Source organism: Falco rusticolus, chromosome 3, assembly GCF_015220075.1.
Source record: "Falco rusticolus isolate bFalRus1 chromosome 3, bFalRus1.pri, whole genome shotgun sequence".
Classification (NCBI taxonomy): Eukaryota; Metazoa; Chordata; class Aves; order Falconiformes; family Falconidae; genus Falco; species Falco rusticolus.
The window spans coordinates 40,820,913-40,845,034 of record NC_051189.1 but is presented as its reverse complement, the minus strand read 5'-3'; the positions used below and the strand labels follow the sequence as shown (position 1 = coordinate 40,845,034).

General features: G+C 37.7%; 1 protein-coding gene across 6 annotated transcripts in view; it reads right to left on the bottom strand.

Annotated features, from left to right (window-relative positions):
* Window positions 1-24,122, bottom strand: part of NCOA2 (nuclear receptor coactivator 2) — a 189,769-nt gene that overhangs the window by 140,983 nt on the left and 24,664 nt on the right. The window contains exon 3 of one of the 6 annotated variants that reach the window (XM_037381552.1): window positions 5,825-5,915. The exons of the other annotated variants lie outside the window; for them this stretch is intronic. The gene's annotated coding sequence lies outside the window, so the exon portion shown is untranslated. The remainder of the gene's footprint in view (window positions 1-5,824; window positions 5,916-24,122) is intronic. 6 annotated transcript variants of the gene reach the window in all.

Genomic DNA, 24,122 nt, shown 5'->3' with positions numbered 1-24,122 from the left:
TCATTAAAAAATGCCCTTTGCTAAGCACTTCTACATACATAGGAAAAGTAACCAGCCTACTGATGCCATTATGCAATCCTTATGTACATATACATGTTGATTTTCATATACAGTGAAAAGTTACAAGATATAATCAGTGATCTAATTGGTGTCAAGATTCAAAGAAGTCTTCTACGTGTTCCCAAACAGAGAAAAGCAAGACATCGAGTCACAGAGATGTGAAAGATATAGATTAGCCTAGCTTCATATACCATCTCTGACTGTGATGACAGACTGATGCTTCGCAGAAAGCTGAAGCATCTTTCCCCTACAATTGCACCTAAATATTGTTCCCACTGTTGTATATGGAAAGAAAACTGATCTGACACCTTGACACAAGTTACTTGAAAAGTCTCATTAGCAAAAAAATAAGACCATTTACATGGAAGATTACATCCAAGTATGAGATGCTTCAATCATCCTACAGAACACCTTTAAAGAGTCTACAAAATAACATTAATAAATGAATTTGTATGCCTGTTCTGAGTCAAATTTAGTCCATCATTTCAGACTAAGTTTTGACTTTACTAATGACAGTGTAATGTATCTTGAATGCACCTTTGAAATCTAAAGTAAAATTTATCAGTTAATTCAACATACACACAACAAATCACTGACTTCCAAAAGCCAGGCTGTTTAATGCAGATTGCTTACAGTAAACCTATTTGTGAAATAATACATGCTTGTTAAACATCATCATTCAACAAGCACTGTAACTAACAAAGCTTACTTTCCTACAGGTTTGTGTCATGTGGTGGACTGAATTTGTAAAGCTTTTCCCATGCCAGAGACATTTATGAAATCACCCTAACCTATGCCAGCTCCTTTGGGTCCAACGCCTTTTCTTCCTCGGTTCAGGTATTAATAAAGTCTCTCTCCTTTACTTGACTTTCTCTTGTTATAGCGTCATTGATACATTTATTCCTTCTCTCTTTGAGATATTTGCCAATATTTGTTGAAAAGGTCTAATAATTCAAAACTAGCAAGTGATGAAACCCTAAGACAGGCAGACAGCCTAATCATAATCATTGCTTTTAATGCTAAACTGGTTTAAACATTGAATTTCTGAGTTTTAAATGGTCATTAAATCCTTTCTAAGAGAAGGGTATCTTGGTATACAGGGAAAACATAGCACCTCTCATCACATTTGTGTTGTACTACCCACAGTTCTCAAGAGCTGACAAGAACAGAGAAACTGCACTGAATCACAGAAAGCCTGAAATCCTGGAAGTGCACAGTCAAGGTTAAGGCACTACGCCGCCTGGAAATTAAGAGTGGTATTGGATCTGTTACCTGTTTAGATCTAATTAACTCCTTACTAAAGCTCTAGCAAAGACAAAGCAATTTTTCTTCAAGAAGTGCTCAACTTCACAGGTTAATGCATAAGCTTCCCCCTAGGCTTCAACTCCATTAACTAGAGGTATTAATTAGATCGAGCTAGGTAGATCAATCAGGATCACACCTTTAAAGCCTGGACAAGACAAGGCCTAACCCTAATATACATTGAGTGAACAGATTTATTATCATGCTTATTGGCCTAGCAAATATCCCACTAGGCTTGCAAGCATCAACATCTATAAGATGCAATAATATAAACAGATTAAAGCTTTATTGTAACAAAGAAAAGTGACGCATTGGGCTAAGTGAATACAATACAGTTAAACTCAACACACCCTTCTTTAAATGGATCCAGACTACCATCTTCCAGCATTTACTTAAACAATAAAGGTCTAGCTCTAACATCTCTAGATGAAACCTTCAGCAAGATATCATCTGTTACTGGGTTAGGTTCTGAACTCACAATTGCAATTCTGTAGTGGATCCAAGGTCCCTACAGCCAGCACGAACGCAGTCCTGGTGTACAGTGTTACACTCATAGCACCAGGCACTCATTGTAAGGTAGTCTAGCTTTTTCCTGAGGGATAATTTATGCTGTACAGATACCACAACAATGGCAAAAAGGAATACATATAACAGAGTAAGAGTATGCACAGAAAAATCAGGTTTAACTGACAAACAATAACTTGCTCACACTGCACCGATGCAAGTCCCCTTACTCTAGACTAAGCAAGACTTTAAAACTATTCCTAACTGAGAAGAAAGGGTAGCTCATTACTCCTTGGCCATTTTAGCAACATGTGAGTGAGCAGTTCTGGAGAGGGGAAGAGTAGGTGCCCTACAGGCAAAAACTTGTGTTTTACTTTTACTACAGCTTCAGGTGCAAAAATCCCAGAACAGCAGGATATAAGAGCACCCAGTGTACAGACTACTTCAGAGATGATTACAAGAGGGATTTATTAATTTAGTATTACTATTTTAAAAAAAGCTAGATAGAACAATTCCAGATTACTTTCTGCACCAGGACTTCAGCTTTTTGAAGTTGAGAGTTTTATTTGAGGTTGTCACACAACTGGGAAATTTTGCTGCCTGAAACTTAAGAGCACATTAAAATGCTATGATTTTTCTAGAGCTATCTTGCTGGAAACAGTCCTTACATTCATACCCCTCTGAAGATGTTCAGCATGTGCCAAGTCTCCTATTTTAGGATCATCTTCCATCCATCTCCCTTATATGGGCAAAGTTTTCCAAGTTTGAATCAATCCAAAGCACTGATTATACATTTAAAATGTCATGCTAAAATCCCAACTAAGTTATTGAACAATTATTCAACTATTCCCCCTTACCTTTTGCAAAATAATGTAGATTAAAAAAAAAAAAAATAAATCCCAATTTCAGTTTCTCTCAATCAGCACTACCACCCTTCAGAGTTTGAACCCAGGACTAAATGCAATAACCACACTACACAGAGCTTAACAAATGCATACTGTAATAGTTTTCTATTTTTTTTTCCCCTCATCCAACTCATATTTGAGCAGTCCAAATATACTACAAATTTTATAGAAGGAGAATTTTAAACCGCCTATGGAAGAATTAGGGCCTGATAGTGCTAAATTACATTTTAGAGCAATCACTATATATAGTAACTTTCCTTCAAACTTGCTGCAGCATTGACACATTAAACAGAAAAGACATCGCAGTATTCTAGTGAAAAAAAGTATTTCTGTGCACTGGCCTTCTCTTAGGTGAGTTAAGGCAAGATAGCAATTGTATGCATGTAGCACCTCACAAATGATGTAATCAACAGCAGAATTCCAGTCTTATCTGAGACCTGAATGCTTTCCTGAAGACAATGTACTCAGTTTTTCTTACTACTGAATCCTTCTTGCCTTGGCAAGTCATGAAACTTTGGCTCCAACCTCATGAATGCCTAGATTTGATTTGATAATATCCAGATTTTATACCTACAATTCTTATTAATGAAGCAAAAAAATAAAACAAGATAAGAAGTAATGCAAAAAAGTGGAAAACAAAACCTTTAAAAAGGCACTGTATTCACCACCTCGGTATTTCTTTGCAGCTTTAATATCATCCTAGAAAACTCAAGATGTACTAGGTATACATATCCCATTCAATTAGCAGGAGGTACCTATTTGTAACTCCAAGTTATGATCTGAAGCCTAGCAGAGTTCCGTTGTCAGGGCAAGGGGCTGTTGGTATTTTGGTTTGGTTTTTAATATACAGATCTACAAAGTAAAAAACCCACACCATTCTCCAACCCCAAAAAAGCCAACTCAAAACTACTAGCTCCTAGAACAGCAACAGTTTTCCACCCTGTTGTATTTTTAATTTTGCCATATCTTCAGGGCCAAACTTTGCATGCAATCTTTACAAGTCAACTGTTTAGAGTAGAAGGGAAACCAACACAGTACTAAATATAAAGCAAAAAATTGCTTTTAAGGCAATAAAATGAAGAAAGAATTACTCTACTGAATCACAATTATGTTAACAAGCACTTTCTAAAGATCGTATCAAAGATAACTAAATGATTTAAAACCTGAACAAACAAATACAGACTAGAAGGCTAGGCATCTTGGCATTTTGTAGAACAATTGGGAGTATTAATTTTCCAATACACTTCCAAAAATCCAACTGTTGCATTCTAACCCATCCACTCTTCCAGGTCTTATCTGCAATGAATTCACCCTTTCAACATTTGTAGCCTTCTCACTAAGTAAACCTACTGAACTATTTAATGTACTGCTTTTAGGTACAAAATGTTGTTGTATGTTTAATAGAAGAAAAAGTTTGATTTAACATACCGGGGATTTCACTCCTTCCACAGCTGAATGTAACTGGGAGAGCTACAAATCCTAGAAATTTTGTATTATTCGACAGGATCACAGCAGGGGGAGATACTGAAGAGATTCCAGATTCCTTCTCATATGAAAAGTTTATCTGAAAGATTATTTTAGAACCACTATATAATTCCTAAAACCTCACTATTGTCCAGTAAACCTGCAGAAAATGATGAAATTTTGCCACGGATCCCAAAAGCTGACAACAAGTACACATTTCTGGTCTGTTCTCAGTTCCCCAATCTTCAGGAAGGCCAGAGAGGATAGGCACATTACAAGGGGATGCTACTACACATCAATACTCCTCAGTGCATTCTCTTCATATTTCAGTCTTCAGGAAAACTAAAATCACCAGGCTTTCTCAATAAGTTAATTCTGCTAAAACTAAACGACTTTTTCTTGTGAAGAAATGAGGAACACCCAAGAGGCATCCCACAGAACAGAACTGACTGTACACACACCGCAACAATGACAATCTGTTCAGGCATGCTTGAAAACCTGTAGGTTTTGATCTTTCCGTTTACATTTTTGCACCAAAGGACGTGGCAGTGCACAACAAGAGTCAACATGGGGAGGCAGGCATTCAGCATCCACCATGCGAACAACTACCATGCCCTTGATTGGATGAAATTCGTTTCTGCAGAACTGAACTATCCACATTATCCTCTGTGATCATGGTTGAGGAGCTGGTCCGTAACACAGCTAGATATAATAGATCAGTACATAATAAAGTTTCCAGGGGGTGCAGTACTTAGTACAGACACCAGAGGTTAAGAAGGAGACTAAACTATGCTCTCGATCCAAGCAGCAGCCACAGGAGATACTTGGGCAGGGGCTGTATTTCCCCAGACAACTTTTTCTTTAGACAGAGAACAAGCAACCCTAGGACCTTCCTTAAACATCCAGTGTACTACACAGGCATTTGATTTAGGAAGGCATGTCAACATCACTTCAGTAAAATCATCTTGCTTTTCAATAAATATGGTCAAAATGAAATTTCTAAGAAACACAAGGACTTTAATATTTCAGTTAAATCAATCGCAAATCCAGAAATCTTTCTCTAGTCCCCAGTGCCAATTCTGCCCCACCCACACTTCACTGAAAACTCAGAAAAACAAGCCAAACAGGCAAGAAAGTCTCACAGCCGCCTCTGGCTCACAGTAAAAACATTTGAGCTTGGCATATATTAACTGCACTTTATGGCAAGCACTCTATTATGTAAACGTTTATGAATAATTTCTTTGTATTTAAATTAAAAATTCAAATGGAAATACAAGGCTGCATACCACAAGGGTTGTTTTAATTAGTGTAATGAAATTAATTCATGTTAAATGTCAGCCCATTTAGCCAACCAGAACCTGTGTGTCAAACAGATTTTGAATGAAAATGCCATCAGACAGTATTGGTGACAGAAGCCAGGCACCCATACCAAGCACTCTAAGAAATATTAAGTCTTTTTATAAAAAGATAGTTTTAGATGCAGTATTTTGTCATGGTGGAAGTGATTTAGCATTACATTACATTTAGCAAGTGAGTAAATTATTCTGAAAAGCAAAAGCTGCAGACTTATTATTAGCAATATCACATACCAAGTTGTTCCAGCAAGACCTTGCCATTTAGGACATATTTTCATACTCAAGCCACACAGATCGCAGAGGCTCAACCCACATTTCCTGATTTCTACAACAAAGAGTGTCATTAGCTACCAGCATCATCAGGAATGCAGTACTACAGTAACCATACTTAAAGAAACCTTTCATCTAGTTTGAGAAAAACAAAAGTATGGTGAGACTGGTATGACAAGTTAATCAACTTTTAAGCTATTAACCATTAGCTTCAAACAAGACAGCTCAACTAGTAAGCACAGTCTTACACTGACAGAACTTGTGCTGAACTCAAGTTAATAGGAGTATTAAATGTCCAATTCAGCCTGCTTATTTCGCTTCTTAACATCAATTCAGTCTGCTAATTCTAATTCTCTACTTCTTTTTGTTTTCATTTTATCCATACATCAAGTAATGCCTTATTTTGTATGATTTAGCGGCTAAACCAAAGTCTCAAAGGAGGTTTTCCTTGCTGCCCAACTCTACCACTGGATTCTTATGAAGAGCACAGATTTAAAATTTCTTTTACCAATATGCTGCTGTTCAAAAAAGTCTGTGTTATTAGGTTAAGGTTATGACTTTTCTAGGTCTTATCTTTTTCTGCAAGTTGCGTTTAACTGTTGATTTTAATAAAGCATTAAAATGTTCTTCTATACTTAGACTCAGTGGAGTCTTGTAACTCCTGGTAATCTTATGACTTTTAATTCCTTACATTCTTGTATGTAATTTTGCTATGCCACAGCGAGTCTAGCTACAATGGGAGCCAAGATCTCTGTATACAGACCCTCTGACTATGCCTCTTATTGTTATATCCATTGCCATTTTAATATGTTCTACTAAAACAATACTCCTGCTTGTATTTTTACTTTGCTTGTCCTTACATTGCCTTTTCCATAAGGTACATACCTAGAACAACGTGTACAGATGAGGAACACGTCAATATAAACAAAGTCCCTTAAGCCTCTTGTGTAAAATTGTACACAAATTGTACAGTATTCTAAAAAAAATCATGGAGAAAAAACCCAACATGCAGCTGCTGAAGAACACTGTTCCTGTTTCATCTGACTGGATGCAACCTAAGCTGGAGGATTCAAGACATGTCTTCCAGCAACCCCACAATCAACTTGCCTGGAACAAACCTCTGCTTCCAACTCCGCTCAGGCAACTACCACTTCTCGTTACACACACAGGCTTCTCTGCGGTACTGCCATCGATTTCTTAACAACATATGTGCACTGAGCTTCTAGAGATCACAGGTTAAATATTAGAGATAATCCTGTTGCAGTTAACCATAATTTGTTCACATAAACGTTGATTATATTGGCCAAGCTGGTGGAATAAAACCACTTGCTATTCTACTGTGTGACTGCAGAGCCCTGCATGCAGTTCAGCTAAAAAAAGCAATGAAGGTGGTATTGTTGTAACAGAACTCCGTTTTCTTTACCTGCAATTCCTTCTGTATTTTGTTTACCAGTGGTGTTGATATGAATGGCTGCATCAGTAAAATTGGCATCTTCCAGGAATATTACCTTCTGAAAAGCTTTTGTTGAAGTATTTAAGATTGATTACAAACAATTGTATCTCTGTTTATTTAACTTCACAGAAATACAAAGGAAAAAAATTACCCAAGAGATAATTTATCTTAAGTATAATTTTCAGAAATCCTAATTATCTTTTTAAAATATATTTTTAAATGAAAACCAGAAAGCTCCTCAGTCTTCAGCAGCGCTGCTCTCTTCACATCGCTTTTCATCACCTGTTTGATTCTTAGATCTCTGAACAGCAGCTCCAGAAGTCAAGCTACAATTTGTCACTGAAGTTGCTCACTAGTTGAGATTAAGAGAGTTCCTGTCATATCCCAATTAAACCTACATACACCAAACAAATTAACTTTCATTACAAATTTATCAAGTGTATTTGCTTTTTTCAGCATTAATAAACTTTCTGGTTTTCAACATGGATACCTAGGGAAGCAACACATTAAAAATTGCAACATGCCTGCCGGTTGCAAATTTTGACCTAACTGGCCAGTGTCCATCAAGGCTGAAAAAGGGAGAACATCCCAAATATCAGAGAAGTTTAATGAAAATCAGGAGCAGGTGACTCTGACATCCTCCAACTCTCTCCCTCTCTTTCTCTTTTTTAAGCAAATATTTTGGTTGTTCTCAAAGACCTTATTTAGAATTAAAGCTTTGCTGTTCTGCGAGCTGCAAAAACATAAGGTGACAGCCTCTGTCTTGCAAGGTCTACTAGGAAAGTTAACAGCACCCTGCAGGAGTTTCCTATTACACTCAAAACTGCTGTTTGCAAGGTAGTAAGAATCTGGTTAGAAGTTCTGTAGATTTGAGTACACATCATAATAATTTTGTCCAACAGTTAAGTACATAATACGCATACACACTAAAACAAAGACATCTTAACTACAACACATGCATTATGCCTAAACACTTCAGAAAGTGTAATATGCAAGCTCCTGTGATTTCAAGATTTGCTTTTAAAGGGATGAAGTTTCTAGTAATTTCAGGGCATTGGTTTGCCAAAGTTGAATTTGGCCCAGTGTGAGGCAGGTCACAGATGAAAATGCCAGGCATACCCAAAAACATCAAATCACAGTATCTTTTCAACAGTCTCAATGTCAAATAGCAACAATGAAAAAAGAAATAAAACAAAAGACCTACTGAGGTCAATGGGATATTTCAAATAACACTGCTATGTACCTTCTAATGAGACTTCATTAGTAACACTTATACTTCAACTGCCTAACTCCTTTCATCATAAAGGATCTTGAAACCTTTTCAAGCAGAAGTGCCTACATCTCAACGGCTTACAGTATACCTTTGATATTCAGCAGAGGAAATCCCCATGGGATACATAACTGTTTTCATTTTGCCCCATGAAATTCCATTCACTTTTGGATGATGTATAAACTGTTAAAGTCCAAATTTTTCTCCTCTCTTGCATTCCTGCAAAATTTTTGGCAGCACAACACAGTCATAACCAGCAGTTATAAAGCTGGGCTCACCACCACCAAAGTAGCAATGGAAACGCTAGAATCACTTTGAAAACTTTCTACTCCCATGTACTCTCAATTTACCTTCCAAAAGTCACCATGCATGTCAGAAGATCCCTTACCTCCAGCCATGACACAATGATCCTAAAAAAACAGATTCAGCATGCAGCTACAGCGGCCAGGATCCCACTGGGTGGGTAACAAAGAGAATAATTTTCTTAAGTCTTGGACAAGGGAAAAGACTGCATGACCAGTCATGACCAGAATTGTTGTTGCCTATCCAAACAACTTAAAACCCAAATCGAACTACCCGTCCTATTGAAGACTGATGGCTGGCTATTTTGTAGTTTAGCTGAATACTCTAAGACAGGGGTCCTCAAACTTTTTAATCAGGGGGCCGGCGCACGGATGAAGTGGCAGGCAGTCACCTGCGGCTGCTTGGTTTCCCCCCCCAACCCCTGGCAGGGGGGTCCTGTAAATGCCAGGGGCCGGATTGAGGACCCTGGGGGGCTGTATCCAACCCACGGGCCGTAGTCTGAGGACCCCTGCTCTAAGACATCAGTGCTGCATCAAAATTACAACCTTTTTGTCTCCCACTAATTAAACCCAGGAATGTTCCTGCACAAATTGTTAGAGAACATAATTCAGGTTACACACTCAAGACTTTGAAACATGACAGTCATCAGTGCTGCTCTAGATATTCTAGTGTCATGCAAACACATTATGATTGTGTTTACTTATGTAATACCAATCTTCCATTAACTGTATCTTCTTTACCATGAAGAAAACCAATAAACAAATGTCTGAAAAAGGCAAATGAGTACAGCAACCAGTACAAGTAGACCAGGACCCTCCCATTGTAGCAACTTCCAAATGAAGAACGTAATCTCATTCACATACTCTTAATTCATTGCCATAGGAAGACTTCTTCTGGCCAAAAAAGCCAAATACTTTTTTCAGTATTAATGAGAAAAAGCAGCTTTGGTCTAGGGAACCTTGAATCCAGAATTCCCTTTCGCTTTGCTTTTCCCCCTCCCGCTTAAGAACAGAGAAATACAGAACAAAGTTTTATGCTACAAGAGGGCTCACAAATGATGGTACCAGAGCAGGATGTAAACTATATCTGTCTGCCTCAAAAGGAGAGTCATACCACACTTTGAATTAAGAGCTATTGCTAATTTTATTTAGTGCCACTAGTTCTTGGACTGTGAGTAAAAAAAATTAAAAAAATCAATTTACAATTGTCCTGCTTTTAATCTCTCCATGTCATTCATGATCCACCAACCTCTATCCTAACCTTTCTGGCCATAGTACAGACAGCTATTTCTTCTCCAGAGAGAAGAGGTCTGTTTTCAGACTCAAAAGAACAGCTGATCACTCTGAGTGAAGTAAGAGGGTTATATGGTGGGAATCAGCCACAGCTCTTATTTGCAGCTGCAGGTTTCAACTGATCCCACCTCAGGAAGACTCAAGAGCTGCAGGTGTTACCCAACCAGACAGATAATTTCAAAGAAAAGCCAATACTGCCTGAAATTTTCTTCTTGTTGCTTCATATTGCATGGAGTTATTCCTGTCATCCCACCCTCATCCCCAAACTGGGGAAACTTACACTGGAATCACTGTGCCACCACCACAGAATGGCTAACACTGGAAGGGACCTCTGGAGATCATCTAGTCCAATCCCCTGCTCAGAGCAGGGTCAGCTAGAGTGGGTTGCACAGGACCATGTCCAAATGGGTCTTGAATATCTCCAAGGATGGAGACTCCACAACCTCTCAAGGCAACAACCGAAGTCTATGTAATTTTTCATTTATGATGAGCCCATCCAAACACCGTATTTGGGCACTCCTGCCCTGCTGCACTTTGGAACATGAAAGATTCATCCAACTTTGGGATTAAACATGCCTCAAAGCCACTTGAAAGAAACAAGCTTTCCTGAGCACAGTCAACAGGCTCTCCAAGCAAAACTTCTTCCCATCTCTATTTATATTCACATAATCTATCTACAGACTAGAGCCCAGGGGTTCTGTGTGGTTTGATTAAAACGTTCAGGAACGTGTTTACACCTTTTAAAGAAAAACTGGTAACTGCTATCTGCCCTTCTATGCAATTCTAGAAGGGAGACAGAGACCTGCTACAGTTCATAGTATGCACATTAATGAGAACAGCTGAACATGACTTGAGTAGCCCAGTAGCTCACTTGTGGAATATTCAAAGAAAACTAAGATCTTACCATATGATATCCACGGTATCTCAACAAGAACTTCAAGAAAGCTTAAGGAAGTCCTGGCTACAGCTATCAGAGGCATAGCCTCAAACAACAAGATGCCTGAATCTTCCTAGACCTTTCAAAAATGACTGCAGTTGCTTCAGATGGAACTTAGCAAGAAGCCAAGGAGAAAGATCATTTTGCAAAGCAAAGCAATTCAGTCCTGTGCTCCACCTGCACTTCTTAGGCAGTAAGTGAGAGGTCTTCCTGCTTTCCTCCAAGTAAAGAATATTTAACAAGGAGATTTCTTCAAGGGATGCCTAAGTGAAGAAAGGAATCTGCTAAAAGGAACAAACAGCGCTTTTTTTTATACTACAGAGCCTTGAGATACATGGAGAATAAAAGTACCTTAATGGAAGATTTCAGACCTGCATTACACACCTAGCAGTCTTAGTAGATGAGAACATCATCTTTACCAGGAAGTACCAGTATATCAACATTAACACTGCAGAAACAGTCATACTTCGATGCATTCAAAGATGAAGGATGCAGTACTGACTCCAAGGTATGTAATCCTCCAGCCTCAACCTCACAAAACTGATGTAACTGACACAGGAGGTGTGCCTGCTTAGAGAAACCCTCATGAAATCTCTTATCCCCCTGTTTAGCCAACTCAGTGAAAGCAAATAATGCTGGGCCACACCTGGGAATCTTTGATCTTTCCAGCTTCAGGGAGAAGGAGCAACCGCCTGCCCAGACAGATGAAGTGGGTCAGTGCATTTCTTCATGGCATGAAGTTTCTTTCAGTCAACAGATCTGTCTCCTCAAGCTGGCTCTTGCAGCCAGAACATGTGACAGAGCCAACTTCAAAGCAGAAGTCTGCTCCTGAGACAGCATCTCAAGAGTCACACCAGCTCTTCATAACCTTTTCCATTAAGAATAGTTTTAGACAGGTATCGCAGACTTCTCAGAAAGCCTCACAGACTCCCCACAAAGTCTCCATTGACAGTTTAAAAAAGAGGAGGGGTGGAATGCTAGAAAACAGGCCCTCCAAATGACTGTCATACAGCAAGAGGCATTTCAAAGACCAAATACTTTAGGGCTTTAGGGCTGCCTCAAGGCAGGACCTGCTCACTCTGCATTATCTGCTGATAATGATACACAAAAATCAGGTGCAGCCAGAGAGCACCCTCCTGCACAGACACAACCTCAAGCACCTCAGCAGCTTAGCACTTGCTTGGCACAGCAAGACATACATCCTGGGCAGCTCACAGGACAGCAGTGTGCCAGAAAAGGGGAGTCTGCAGGGCAAACAGTACATATGGACATTCTCAGGCTAAGCACCTATTGATTGCCATCAAACACAGACCTTGGTACCAAGAAACAAAAATAAAACCCAACAATTTATGCCTTACATCACAGTAAAAGCCAAAGAGCTCTAACTAGAACCTCCCTAGCAAAAGTAACACCTAACTACTTTCAGGTAAAGGGAAAAGCACAGCTATCTGTGGCAGAGTGACAGCTGATGTTGCAGCTGCTGTACCTTCCTTGGAAGGCAGAGCACATGCACCAGCCCTAAGCAGCTGCACACATCTGGTATTCTGCATGCACAGCTACTGTGGGCAATCTGGGCACACACCCAGCGTGCCAGGTTTCAACTCAACACAAACACAATGAAATAATTACTCAACAAGAAATCGCCTTTAAAAATCAAAGCCGAAAGCCAAAATCCGCTAGATTGAAGAGGTTTACTAATGTCACAAAACCAGCACTATGGATAGACTGAAAAAAAATCCGCTTCAATTCATTGCTGCTATTTTCAAGTAGTTGTAGTCATCTTGATGAAATACACATAAGAAACTATCAACCAAAACTTGAAAGCTTTCAGTTTAAAAGCAACTCAGATTTATTTCAACCCTTTTCCAGCCTGAACATGAGAACAAATTCAACCATATAAACTTCTTTCAGTTACTTTATGCAATTCTGCAATTGTACTTGGTAATATCCAAGTTGTTATACCCATAATCATCAGTTACCAAAGCTGGGCTTGCTTACATTTCATAAAGACCGAATCAAGGAAAAAAAAATTTAGCAAGCTCCGTTTCCAGGTAAGAAGATACTCCTATTTAACAAAGTGTATGTTACTCAATTAAATGTTATGTAAATGTTTTCATTAAGAAAGAGCATGCATTTAATAGCTGTTCTGAAAATCAGAGCCCATCAAAAGTCCATATGGGGAAATGTATGTATTGTTATTTTTAAATGATTCCACATGTACAGTTACTCAAGTGTAAAAACTTACATTTTCCAATACAGCATATCAAACATGAAATAGTGGAAGATTTATCTAAGAAGAAAGTCATGACAGTCAGCATCATAATTTTTATAGTACTAACACTATTAAAACACATGTTCTTGCTGTGGCCAAGAGTTATACTATAGGCTTGCAAATGAATATTCAGCAGCAGCAGTTTCCAAATGGTGGTCCAAAAGGCCATGGTTGGCACATGTATTTTCCCCGTAGGTCTCTATTAGAAGTGCACGGTGGTCTTGAATGTATTGAAGGAAAAGAGCTGTGCCACTGCTAAAAAAAAAATTCTGGAAAACCCTGGCTCAGTTTAAGTTAAAGAAAAAAGTATGTTTAAATACTCAAATAGTTAACCTTTCCTTCCATACCTATCGAATACCCATTAGAGGTTCTATAGAAATAGTACCTAAGTCAGAACTAGCAATTATTTAATAATGTTTTCAAATATATCCAAGCTATTTGGGCAAACTGATGCCTTTGGAATGATGTTCCTCATCTACAGTCTGAAAGGTAGAAGCTGTTCATACTAATCAATCATATAACCCTTTTTTACATCTGAAAAGCAAATATAAACTCGCAGGGTTTCTCAAGACCTGAAGGCCCCCTCATTAACTAGCTTTCCAAGCTAATTAAAAGGTGTTTTTTAACATCACTCCGACAACGTTTTGTTTAAATAAGTGCTTAGGAAACATCATTCCATTCAATATTTAAATGTATAGTTTCATCGACTCACTGGAATACTATAGCAGAATTTACTATCCTCAGCAAATAAATCAGAAGCATTATTTTATTCTTTAAGTAACCCTTAAACTCCATTCCAAAGAGAATATAAAGAAAGAGACTTGTCAGAAACGGACTGGCTTTCATTTACCTGGTCAAACATGACACACCAGTCCAGGAAACAAGCGGGAAGTTACCCCTTGGCTTGAGCCAAGAACAGGAGCAATTTCTGCCCACTGCAGAAATTGAGAAGACACCTAGGTTTGTAACACAGCATGTGTTTTTGTGCTAAGCTGGCACACCAGCCTTTCAGGTAGAGACAACACTTGAATGAGGCACGGATCTATATATACTCTAGAGTGTGTAGTAGACCACAATTTTACACATGGCTGACAAATAAATCCATGTTAAAGGGCCCATATTTAGGAACAGTAAACCAAAAAAATACCCAAAATACAACATACCCTAGTATTTCACGTTCAAAAGCCTAACTAAACTAAAGCCAACTCAGCCACACATAAGGCAAAATTGTTGCAAAGATACTCATAGAGCTATAAGGAGTGAAAAGGATACTGTTTGTAGTCTCACCCACTTCCAGATGGGCTTAAGGGATTTAAAATTGCTAACAATTTCATTAGTAGTAGTATTATTGTTACTAAACTTACTATGGTTCATAATAACTACATCCTGGCAACAACATATAACTGCAGAACGGAGCTTCTAGTCTGCCTGATACCTATTAAGCTTACTTTTTACTTTGTCCACCTGATAAAAAGTCAATGCACTTTGCCAAGACACAAGATTGGCAATAAATAGGTATGCACGTTCCAGGCTGTATTTTATACAGAATAGACAGATATACACTGTACTGTCAAAATCTTTTTGATTTTTCTTCCTAACTCAGTTGTAATTTACGTTTCATTTGCTGTTTATAACTTGTTTGGTTGTAGCTGTACTACATACAAAATACTGCTGCTACGAATTGCCCTGTAAGGCCAACATGATGAACTGTATACTGAACACGAGGCAAAACTGTTGCACATACACACAGTCTACCCAGAAACAAAGCCACCGAGTAAGAGTAAAACTGTGTACTTTTTTTCTAACAGGTTTCGGAAACTGTTTATTTAAGGTTAAATTATTATTTTCTTCCTGTAATAGCAACTTTTTCAAAGTTCATTAAAATGTTTGCTGTTATAATCTCTACAGGTTGCTAAACACTTTCAGGGTACAAAGTCACAAGTTCTGTGGAATGCTGCTCTGTGTACTCTGCCACTGCCAGCACAACTTTCCTAGGTAACAATATGCACGACAGAAACACCAGCTACAACTAGAAAGCTAGAGGTCTGTGCTTTTAAGTTTTACTAACAGAACACACAGCAGGTTCCACTTTACCATGCAAAGAAAGCGTCTTCTTCTAGGTTTCCTATGACCACAGTAAGTGCCAAGTCAGTGCATCCCTTCCATGTAGCCAAAAAGGTTTACAAGATAATCCAGGAAGTCAAGAAATCACAGGATTTGTGCAGAATTTAATAAAAACAGAACAGTGTTTCCCTGCTCTCTGATACAGTGAAAAAGCATGTCAGCACTCCCTCAGTTTTAATACTCATAATTTTTGGTAAAAAATTATAAACAAAATTCTGTTTCCCCCAAGTGTTCTTCCAAGTAGCATTGCTCTACATAAACATTGTGTTTCCATCAATTTTCACTGTTAGTAAACAAGCATATAAGGTAGTATATTTATTTCTGTTCTTTGTAACACAAATGCACTAAATTTCAGTTCCTGAAACCAGCATCCTTGTGAATTAAGATTTCAAATAACAGCTAGAAACATTCAGGTTTGTTTTATGTGTTAAAAAGCTAATATCACACATGTCAAGACAACTAACATTACTGGCTAAGTGTTTCTGCAAAACTTAAATTGTGCTTCATAACATTTGGAAAAAACCCAAATGGGAGAACATGCAGCCTCCTGACAAATGAGCCCTCCTCCAGGGCAACATATCCCATGTCTAAAATTCTGCAACATACACAGGGGTAACAGGCAAAGATTGCTAAACATCCTAAAGATCAATACCTTTGCACAAGCAGCATGACCTAGGGAACTAAGCATAGAAATGGTAGCCAGCAGCTCCAGGTTTAATGCTGGTGCAGAAACAAATATGTACCTTCCTGGTTTCTTAAATAAAAACACTGATGCATAGTTAGATTATAGAGGGGTTGTAAAGTTCTTTGAAGAGATATATACATCCAGGTAAAGCACAAAAGCTTCTAAAGTAACAAACGATTACTGCCTCCGTTTAAAGAACCTTGGCAGCAAAAAAAATTCTAAAAAATTAAAATATGACACTATCTCTTTCAAAAAATAAAGCATTTATCTAGTGCTTCTATTAGCTCAGTGAAGAGAACTGATCTCCAAAGAGAAAATCTTCAAAGAGAAATATGCACAAATGAATAAGCCAAGATAAATAAAAAAAAACCTCAGACAAAACCAGATAGCATGATAGGGGCATTAGAGACCTGGACATTTGGAGCAACTACTCCAGCTGTCAAACTTACCATTCTTATTAAAAAGATGGTATGATTTGGGTTTGCTTCTGTGAAACAATATAAAACATGTAATTGAGTTCTCTAAATAGTTAACTTCATAAGCAAAATTTAAGTTACAGACCATTATAAGATGCAGGTTTTTTTGTTAAAACAGCTAATAAGAGGTTTTAGGAAACACCATGTACAAACATCATGAGAGAAAAACTATACAAACAAATTTTAAGAACGTTTATCCTTGCAGTCATTCAGAACACAGAAATCACAAATTACTAAACCAGGCCTAAAAAGCTCTTGCATGTATACTAGAGGTACCCTTGGAATTCGTTATTTCTTCTAACTTCCTCACTAATTTCAACAGAATTGAAAAAATCCTGATTGGCTGACAAGTTTTATTTTATTATTTTCTAGCCATAGTACAATATTTTAGTGTCACAAAAATTTCATCTAATGCTTTAAAAAAAGCTCCAGCATATCTTTACATCAGTAGATGCGCTCAAAACGCCACCAGAAACAAACACTGTCACACCTACAATTTATAATTAAAGAAAATATTCTGATCTAATTCACATAAAACTTAATATACTGTTCCGCTGCAAAGTTGAGGAGTACCCTGACCTCTCAAGTCCAGAAGCCACATGAAGGTTTGCTACATGAACATATAAAAATAATAGCAATTAAAACAAAAAAATTAAGAGCTGGGGGGTGGAAAAGAAATCTAAAAAAAGAGCAAGTATTCATTGAACCTATTTGTAATGTGAAAATAAGGTAATACCATTCTCAAGTACTTCTGACAGCAAGCAGAAAATGCTAGCCCCTCCATTAGCTGGAATATATACCTGGTTTGGCTGAGGTCTTTCCCTCTCAGCACTGTTGACTTCTACCCAAGATTTAATTAAAATAAGCAGGTTGTATCTATCAAAAGTATAAAAATGAATAACAACTACAGCTTAAGTTGAAGACAGGTAAATTTGTACTGAGTTGCAGAAGCAGGTCTTCTTTTTAACTCTGCAAAGAAATTAAATGTTCTAATCAGTACGTGAAGGCAGATAATTCTCAAACCTGCATGCACCCAAGCACACAAATGGAAAGAAAGGAGATGCAGTAAAACCTGTTCCAACATGCTGTACATTAGAAATCTGACACTCATATTTCATAGGAGCCAAACTACAAGAAAGATGCAATGAAAAGCAGGTTAAGAACAAGGTAGAACAAAACCCGTGCAACACATTACAGTATTGAGAAAACCCATTAAAACACATTTTTGCAGTTTAAAAAGGTCAAAAAAGAAAAAACCCAGAGGATTTACTCTTAATTCTGTCTTTGAACACACACACACACACAAGCCCTTCACGAGCGTCCTTGGATCTTAAATTAAACATACCTTCCCTATAGATCACAAAATTGGCAGTATCAGGCAAAAATATTTGGCTAAAGCAAGATAACTAAACCAAACATCCGTAATTGAGCAGAAAATGTTGAAATGTTACAAAACAAATGGACTTAAGAGTACTAATAGTTTACCATGAGGATTTGAACTTTAGGTATGGTAGTCTTCTGAAATTATAGACCTGAAGAATGACAGCACAATGAAAAAACTGACAGCAAAAAGTAATTTCAAATGCAACCAAATGCATAGAAAAACTACTTGTCCTTTTGTGTAGAGCCCATTCAAAGCTGGCTTTGCAATCACAGCTCTGTGGGGCTATTTGTAGGATGCCAGGTAATTATTTACACACAACTTTTAGAAGCAAAGATGGACATAACACACAGTTAAGGCAGGCAAATGACAGGCAGCTGAAGCCTTCACTGATACTCTCTCCAAAGCACTCCCAATGTGGAAAGCTTCTTTCACAAGAAGTCCAGCTAATTTACAACAGCAGAGGAATCATCCCCGGACAGCTGGGCTGAGATTTTGCTCTGCTATTGGTTATATTACATTCCTGGTGACAAGAGTTGTTGACATTAAGGTTGAATAGTAGAACTGGCTCTAGAATAAAAACCGCCTTGCATATCCTTCCAACATTTTTTCACTACTAACAGCACTTGAATGGCCCAAGAACTTTGTTTCAAAGTTTCAGTACAAGACAAATTTCATAAAATGTGATTGAGGAAGTAAGTCTTATAACTCTGCCTTACAAAAGGCTGGTTTTTTTATTTGCTTTTCATTAGCATAGGCCAGTGGTACTTTGTCATTGCCTTTGAAACTGTTCACCTATTTCTTTTTTACTTTCCAGTTCCTACGAAATTTATAAACTCCAGGCCCAAATGTTTCAGGGCTCATTTTCCCTGAAGGCCGTTCCTTAATGGGATGAGCTCACACATGTGGCCAACTGCTATATTAAGGAACACGATTAGTATCTGAAAACCGATCAACATCTACATCACCATTGAATGGAATAATTGAAATTACACAGCACCATCATTCATCGATAGGCCCGCAATCAGCTCCAAGCATCACTAACGTGGTGCATGAGAACAAGAACAGGGCTTTAAAAACAGAGTTGCTTTCCTAACAGGTTGTCACTGTTGCGAGACGTGACTTGGAAAGCTTATGAGGTGCAACTGAGTACTTACTCAGCTGGAAGTAATACAGCGATACTTTCACAAGGGCCTTTAAAAACCAAGCGTGCAAGTGATGTAACACCAGTAGATAGAAAAAGGACAGGAAAACGACGTGTAGAGAAGAGGAACAAAACGCATTTATGTGAAAAGTACGATTGTTACTCTGAAGGTTTTTTCTCATAACTCTTTTGCCTGGTAATAATAGTGCATATTTTAGTAACATCCATTTGTGTGTTACACTTGGGAGACAGCAAAACACTCATTTAATTTGTAGATCAGCACTAGATGCAACAGCCCAATCTTACCACTTCTGTCAGATTTTATATGACAATTTATTCATTTACTTGGTTATCTGAATTGTGAGAGGCTAGACTTTTGCCACCTTCTATTGACCAAATCCTGAGATACACAGAAATTATATAAACCACTTAATTCACATAATTATGTTGAAACAGTACCACACATGTTGTCCATACTAACACACAGAAATTTGTGATCACCGAAACCACCATTTTAAGTTCTCAGCTTAGGAGATTTGGAAACAGAAACCTTAGAATATACTTGCACATAAAAACTAACAGTATGTCTTAATTAGATTTTCCCGGCTATTACTGACGTTAACAGTGCAACAGAAATGTATGTACTTCAAGACTGTAATATCTTAAAAATAAAACATGTTCTTAAAGGATGGTTATAAAAATATCCATCATAGTATTTGTAGTTAAATACACAAATTAATACATTTATAACAGAACTAACAAGCCATAACACTTCCTTTGCCAAAAACTTTTGTCACTTGAGTAGACTAAATAAGTATCTTAAGTTTTTAAAGGCTTCTGCATTTCAAATTTCTCATTTTATTGCCCATCCACATGCTTTTCTTCATTTATCTCCATGATATTTCATTACCAAATGCAGAATTTATGTGCATTTTTATAAGGGAGATGAGAGGAGACTTTCCATAAAACTAGAATTTTGAGTGGTGTTCAGATATATGCAGGTAACGTTACTGGTTTTGTAATGCTGGCACAAATTAGGTCCTGTTCATTTTTATGGTTTCTGTTACTGAAGGGAAACAAAAGAACGAGTGTGCTCCACCTGGTTTCTTAAATGAAGAAAAATGGAAACTATCAGAAGTACAATTCAAAGTGATGCTCATTTAAGGGCTGAGAAAAAATATTTTTCAAAAAAAGTGTTAACATTTCAAACCATTATTTGAAAGCTCTTAAGGGAGAAGTTGCTGAAGGAAAGGGCAGGATTACAGCAATGATATTACCACAAACACAGAACCTTGTAAAGTACAGTGGAGCTATAAAAGTGTGTGAGTGACATTATATAAAAGGAAATACATAAATGAGTCAACATTTATTGTTTTTAAAATATCCATGAATTTTTGTTCCTTCATGTTCAGCAGACTTTAAGATTGCGAGGGAATCCACTATTGCTGTAACCATGTGTCTTTTTCCCACTATTTTGTTTTCTCCAGAATCAAGTGCCATTTGCAAGATCATAAACTTATGGCAAAAGCAACAGCACCCAGTTTCTGTTCCTTCCCATGTATCTTGCCACAGCAAGGGAGTGGGGAGAAGGGGGCACTGCTGCAACTGCAGACTGCTCAACTTCAGGCAAGCAGCACTCAGATTTTCTAAGACAGCGTTCATCAAAAAAAACCAACAACTTACCAAAGCCAGTTCCTCTGCAAGAACATTCCAGTTAGAGTCCTGATAGAATAAGACTCAAGATGAACCTATGAGCGAGAATGAGAGCATCACCCCAAGACAACCCACTGATGCTTACTGGTGATTACTAGAGATGTTAAAACCCTAACTTGAATTGGACAAGTTGGCAATTTTACAACTCAAGTCCTTGTCACCACAGAAAAATGCCACAGCACTGGCTATTTGTTATCTCAGAATCTCTTTCATCCACACAGCTGGTGAAAAAATTCTGAAACTGTAATCACATCTTCATATAGAACAAGCATGTATCAGATCTCTTGATATTTTTGAGAAAAAAGAAAATAGAAATTTGGCTTAGCCCTATCCTGCTTAAGTTCTGACACTTGTTAAAGCCTTAAACCGCGTTTCTTACCCTTCGCTCCCATTTCCTAAGATACTCTCGTGAGCGTGGGCTGACAGCTGGTGCGAGGGTATAGCAGGAGCTATGAGGCCATCGAAGGACTCTGCTGTGTTCAGTTCCTCCTCGGGAGGCACTTCCCGGATGCATCAGGAAACCAAGTGGCAGAAGGGCCAAACCCCAGAGACAACTCAAGCTTCAGGGGGACTTCACTTGTTTGTCAAGGATTTAGAAACTGCCGTAAAATAACATATTATCCAAATCTAGCTAAGTCAGTGCAAAATTTTAGATTATACACTTGATTACGGATAACAGGACTCCGTCTGCTCCTCAAATCAGCTTCATGAGTTTCTGAAGGGCCACCATAAGGCAATGAAAGGAAAAATACAGCGTTAGGCTCCTCAGGTGGGCAAAAGCTTCTCTATCAGAATAAGATGCTTTCAACTCCTTTTTCTAAACCCTAAAGAATGGTCAAAACCTTTTTAGGTCATGTTTTTGGTAAGCTTTTACTTTCTGCACAGCAATTTAAATTACAAGTACATTTTGCGGTAAAAATTTAATCTACTAAAATATAAATGTGCATAAAAGAAAGATAATTAAGCTTCATCTGCAAAAAATATTAAAGCTGCCAATATAAAGTGCACACATGAAAAATTAAGCCTATAAAAATATATAATGAAAGACATCTGGCACAAATGTCAGCCTTCACATGCTTGTTTTGTCAGCTGTCAAATCATGGTAATATACAATGGTAAAAGGCACACTGACAGCAACATTCCTGGTATTTTAAAGAACCATAAAATACATGCAGCTATAAGAAAATATCTGCATTGCTACCAAAGTAACTGAACAGGGCTGGGGGTCTTTAGAAAAATATTAACACTTAATGCTTCTAACTCTCAGATTGAAGTCTGTGCTGGACAGGTCCCAAATTATTTCTTTCCTACACAAACCTTTTTGGGAAAAGCTACCTGGAGTTCTGAGCAATTACACATGCAATCTCTTCTAGAGTTATTGTCAATAAATACTGTTCCTATGCAGCAAATGACATAAGGTTGAGAAATGTTGTTCATTATATACTTACCTTTGTCAACAAAAAAGGTCTTTTAAAAATATATCTGAGAGGAAAAAAAATTCTTCCCAATAATTCTCAATTTCATCTCAAAAAGTGAATTACTTTGGTATGTTTTACTGATTTAAAAAGCCAATGTTTTTCCTTCATGTAAAACACAAGTTCCAAATACAATTTGTACTTGCGCATATGGAGTACTAAAAACCAAAAAGCCTCAGAATATGGTCCCATTATTGTCCTCCCATGGTCCACCCAGACCAACAACAAGGAGTTAGAAGGAAAATGAAAACATTACGTTGTATTAAATTCAAAACCTGTATCATTTCTTCACAAAATAATGATTGAGCAGTAATACCATGGGACAAAAATGAAAATTGTCTGAGATGATGCTACATACCTGAAGATTTTATATAGCGTTATAGTCATCATCTCCTGGAAACCAAGGGAGCAGTAGTAATAAGAGTTAGTCATAAAGACTGCAACCTAGTTTCCTGTTAAATATATAATCATGCTGCAACAAAAACACATTACTTTTAAATAACCATTCCTTAAAAAGCATGCCTGAATTTTTTTCTGCTGTAGTCAGGAAGCTAAGTCAGGCTTGCATTTATTCACTTACCAAGTACACCATGCCGTTTACCTTTTAATGCTGAGGAAGGTGAATGAAGAAAGTTTTTGCTAGAAAGTAAGTTTATTTACAGTTTAATTTTTTTTCTTTGTAACGTTGATTTCTGTCTTGATGTTACGAAGTAGAGGAGTTTTAGCCTTTCTTACACCAATTCTGAAGTGAGAAAGGGAGAGAAGACACGTGAGACAAAAGGGATAAAACTAAGAGTCCTGGCTAGCAGAGACACTGCACCAGACAGTGGACTTGTGAGTCCTGGTAGAAGCTGGATGTGACTGGCTTTTCTGGGGAAACCCTAGTACAAAAATTTGATGAGGTGTCATTTTGCAAGATAAACTGAAGCAAAGCTATGCAACCACTGAATTTGGAATTAATGAAGCCGAGGCTGAAGCTGGCTTGCAATTATGCTGAAGAACCTCTGTTCAGGGCATGTAAGAAGACATTGCATCTTCCAGTTTTCCTCAAAGTGCAGCTGGCCTCATCAGGGGCATCACACCTGACCAAGGGCATCTTCTACCTCAGAGAAATCTCCAATGAACACAAAGCTGGCCAGCAACAGCCTGAGGTTGTGATGCTTGTCTATACCACGTCACCATTCAGAAAACTTTTTTCAACCTTTTTATTGAGTAACACTTAAAATAGGCTAACTACATAAATCTCACTGCTTTCACTCATCCAAATAGGAACTAAGCATGTAAGAAAAAGTTCTCATAGTGGTTTATGTCTACAATCACTTGTGCCAAAAGATATATATACATATATCTACACACATATATCTCCACCTCACTTTTAAGTAAGTTTTTGTTATCACCGAGACTATTAAAAATGAGGCTTTCCACATGAGCAGTAGCTCAGTGAAATATCACTGCCATTTCAAATGCTTTCTGTATAATATCAAATACTGCCAAGATAATCAATCTGATTAAGTATCTGAGGTTGAAACAAACAACTTGCAACACTGACAGCCAAAATCATTATGTTAGACATGGGGAAGGATGAATGAAGGCCTGCACTGCACCACTGCCAGGGAACACTGTATATTTTCTTCCTGACTCTACCCTGAAAATCAACAGAGACTTATAAAAAAATAATGGATGTTAAGACATGGCATTATGGCTAGCCCACAGATGAAAAAATAAGGCTACAACTAC